The sequence below is a fragment of the Cherax quadricarinatus genome, chromosome 16 (genome assembly GCF_038502225.1).
Source record: "Cherax quadricarinatus isolate ZL_2023a chromosome 16, ASM3850222v1, whole genome shotgun sequence".
NCBI lineage: Eukaryota > Metazoa > Arthropoda > Malacostraca > Decapoda > Parastacidae > Cherax > Cherax quadricarinatus.
In genome coordinates, this window is record NC_091307.1 from 36,681,351 (window position 1) to 36,685,983 (window position 4,633).

Consider the following 4,633-nt stretch of genomic DNA (forward strand, 5'->3'; position numbering starts at 1 on the left):
TTGGTAAAACTATACTCTCATACATTCCCCTCTTTGCCTCCAAGGACAAAGTTCTTTGTCTCCACAGACTCCTAAGTGCACCACTCACTCTTTTTCCCTCATCAATTCTATGATTCACCTCATCTTTCATAGACCCATCCGCTGACACGTCCACTCCCAAATATCTGAATACGTTCACCTCCTCCATACTCTCTCCCTCCAATCTGATATTCAATCTTTCATCACCTAATCGTTTTGTTATCCTCATAACCTTACTCTTTCCTGTATTCACCTTTAATTTTCTTCTCCTGCACACCCTACCAAATTCATCCACCAATCTCTGCAACTTCTCTTCAGAATCTCCCAAGAGCACAGTGTCATCAGCAAAGAGCAGCTGTGACAACTCCCACTTTGTGTGTGATTCTTTATCTTTTAACTCCACGCCTCTTGCCAAGACCCTCGCATTTACTTCTCTTACAACCCCATCTATAAATATATTAAACAACCACGGTGACATCACACATCCTTGTCTAAGGCCTACTTTTACTGGGAAAAAATTTCACTCTTTCCTACATACTCTAACTTGAGCCTCACTATCCTCGTAAAAACTCTTCACTGCTTTCAGTAACCTACCTCCTACACCATACACTTGCAACATCTGCCACATTGCCCCCCTATCCACCCTGTCATACGCCTTTTCCAAATCCATAAATGCCACAAAGACCTCTTTAGCCTTATCTAAATACTGTTCACTTATATGTTTCACTGTAAACACCTGGTCCACACACCCCCTACCTTTCCTAAAGCCTCCTTGTTCATCTGCTATCCTATTCTCCGTCTTACTCTTAATTCTTTCAATTATAACTCTACCATACACTTTACCAGGTACACTCAACAGACTTATCCCCCTATAATTTTTGCACTCTCTTTTATCCCCTTTGCCTTTATACAAAGGAACTATGCATGCTCTCTGCCAATCCCTAGGTACCTTACCCTCTTCCATATATTTATTAAATAATTGCACCAACCACTCCAAAACTAAATCCCCACCTGCTTTTAACATTTCTATCTTTATCCCATCAATCCCGGCTGCCTTACCCCCTTTCATTTTACCTACTGCCTCACGAACTTCCCCCACACTCACAACTGGCTCTTCCTCACTCCTACAAGATGTTATTCCTCCTTGCCCTATACACGAAATCACAGCTTCCCTATCTTCATCAACATTTAACAATTCCTCAAAATATTCCCTCCATCTTCCCAATACCTCTAACTCTCCATTTAATAACTCTCCTCTCCTATTTTTAACTGACAAATCCATTTGTTCTCTAGGCTTTCTTAACTTGTTAATCTCACTCCAAAACTTTTTCTTATTTTCAACAAAATTTGTTGATAACATCTCACCCACTCTCTCATTTGCTCTCTTTTTACATTGCTTCACCACTCTCTTAACCTCTCTCTTTTTCTCCATATACTCTTCCCTCCTTGCATCACTTCTACTTTGTAAAAACTTCTCATATGCTAACTTTTTCTCCCTTACTACTCTCTTTACATCATCATTCCACCAGTCGCTCCTCTTCCCTCCTGCACCCACTTTCCTGGGTAGTAGTAGGTTGGTAGACAGCAACCAACCAGGGAGGTACTACCGTCCTGCCAAGTGAGTGTAAAACGAAGCCTGTAATTGTTTTACATGATGGTAGGATTGCTGATGTCTTTTGTCTGTCTCATAAATATGGAAGATTACAGACATGTCTTGCTACTTCTACTTACACTTAGGTCACACTACACATACATGTACACATTTATTTATACACACTCATCTGAGTTTTCTTTGATTTTATCTTAATAGTTCTTGGTCTTATTAATTTTCCTTTTATATCCATGGGGAAGTGGAATAAGAATCTTTCCTCCGTAAGCCATGCGTGTTGTAAAAGTCAACTAAAATGCCGGGAACAATGGGCTAGTAACCCCTTTTCCTGTAAAGATTACTAAAAAGAATAAGAAGAAGAAAATTGTCAAAGTGGGAAGTCTGAATGTGCGTGGATGTTGTGCAGATGATATGAAAGAGATGATTGTGGATGTTATGAATGAGAAGAAGCTGGATGTCCTGGCTTTAAGTGAAACAAAGCTGAAGGGGGTGGGAGAGTTTCAGTGGAGAGGAATAAATGGGATTAGGTCAGGGGTTTCAAATAGAGTTAGAGCTAAAGAAGGAGTAGCAATAATGTTGAAGGATAAGCTATGGCAGGAAAAGAGGGACTATAAATGTATTAATTCAAGGATTATGTGGAGTAAAATAAAGATTGGATGTGAAAAGTGGGTTATAATAAGCGTGTATGCACCTGGAGAAGAGAGAAGTGTAGAGGAGAGAGAGAGATTTTGGGAAATGTTGAGTGAATGCGTGGGGAGTTTTGAATCAAGTGTGAGAGTAATGGTGGTTGGGGATTTCAATGCTAAAGTGGGTAAAAATGTTATGGAAGGAGTAGTAGGTAAATTTGGGGTGCCAGGGGTAAATGTAAATGGGGAGCCTTTAATTGAGCTATGTGTAGAAAGAAATTTGGTAATAAGTAATACATATTTTATGAAAAAGAGGATAAATAAATATACAAGGTATGATGTAGCACGTAATGAAAGTAGTTTATTAGATTATGTATTGGTGGATAAAAGGTTGATGGGTAGGCTCCAGGATGTACATGTTTATAGAGGGGCAACTGATATATCGGATCATTATTTAGTTGTAGCTACAGTTAGAGTAAGAGGTAGATGGGAAAAGAGGAAGGTGGCAACAACAAGTAAGAGGGAGATGAAAGTGTATAAACTAAGGGAGGAGGAAGTTCGGGTGAGATATAAGCGACTATTGGCAGAAAGGTGGGCTAGTGCAAAGAAGAGTAGTGGGGGGGTTGAAGAGGGTTGGAATAGTTTTAAAAATGCAGTATTAGAATGTGGGGCAGAAGTTTGTGGTTATAGGAGGGTGGGGGCAGGAGGAAAGAGGAGTGATTGGTGGAATGATGAAGTAAAGGGTGTGATAAAAGAGAAAAAGGTAGCTTATGAGAGGTTTTTACAAAGCAGAAGTGTTATAAGAAGAGCAGAGTATATGGAGAGTAAAAGAAAGGTAAAGAGAGTGGTGAGAGAGTGCAAAAGGAGAGCAGATGATAGAGTGGGAGAGGCACTGTCAAGAAATTTTAATGAAAATAAGAAAAAAATTTTGGAGTGAGTTAAACAAGTTAAGAAAGCCTAGGGAAAATATGGATTTGTCAGTTAAAAACAGAGTAGGGGAGTTAGTAGATGGGGAGATGGAGGTATTGGGTAGATGGCGAGAATATTTTGAGGAACTTTTAAATGTTAAGGAAGAAACAGAGGCAGTAATTTCATGCACTGGTCAGCGAGGTATACCATCTTTTAGGAGTGAAGAAGAGCAGAATGTAAGTGTGGGGGATTTACGTGAGGCATTACGTAAAATGAAAGGGGGTAAAGCAGCTGGAACTGATGGGATCATGACAGAAATGTTAAAAGCAGGGGGGGATATAGTGTTGGAGTGGTTGGTACTTTTGTTTAATAAATGTATGAAAGAGGGGAAGGTACCTAGGGATTGGCAGAGAGCATGTATAGTCCCTTTATATAAAGGGAAAGGGGACAAAAGAGACTGTAAAAATTATAGAGGAATAAGCTTACTGAGTATACCAGGAAAAGTGTACGGTAGGGTTATAATTGAAAGAATTAGAGGTAAGACAGAATGTAGGATTGCGGATGAGCAAGGAGGTTTTAGAGTGGGTAGGGGATGTGTAGATCAGGTGTTTACATTGAAGCATATATGTGAACAGTATTTAGATAAAGATAGGGAAGTTTTTATTGCATTTATGGATTTAGAAAAGGCATATGATAGAGTGGATAGAGGAGCAATGTGGCAGATGTTGCAAGTATATGGAATAGGTGCTAAGTTATTAAATGCTGTAAAGAGTTTTTATGAGGATAGTGAGGCTCAGGTTAGGGTGTGTAGAAGAGAGGGAGACTACTTCCCGGTAAAAGTAGGTCTTAGACAGGGATGTGTAATGTCACCATGGTTGTTTAATATATTTATAGATGGGGTTGTAAAGGAAGTAAATGCTAGGGTGTTTGGGAGAGGGGTGGGATTAAATTATGGGGAATCAAATTCAAAATGGGAATTGACACAGTTACTTTTTGCTGATGATACTGTGCTTATGGGAGATTCTAAAGAAAAATTGCAAAGGTTAGTGGATGAGTTTGGGAATGTGTGTAAAGGTAGAAAGTTGAAAGTGAACATAGAAAAGAGTAAGGTGATGAGGGTGTCAAATGATTTAGATAAAGAAAAATTGGATATCAAATTGGGGAGGAGGAGTATGGAAGAAGTGAATGTTTTCAGATACTTGGGAGTTGACGTGTCGGCGGATGGATTTATGAAGGATGAGGTTAATCATAGAATTGATGAGGGAAAAAAGGTGAGTGGTGCGTTGAGGTATATGTGGAGTCAAAAAACGTTATCTATGGAGGCAAAGAAGGGAATGTATGAAAGTATAGTAGTACCAACACTCTTATATGGGTGTGAAGCTTAGGTGGTAAATGCAGCAGCGAGGAGACGGTTGGAGGCAGTGGAGATGTCCTGTTTAAGGGCAATGTGTGGTGTAAATATTATGCAGAA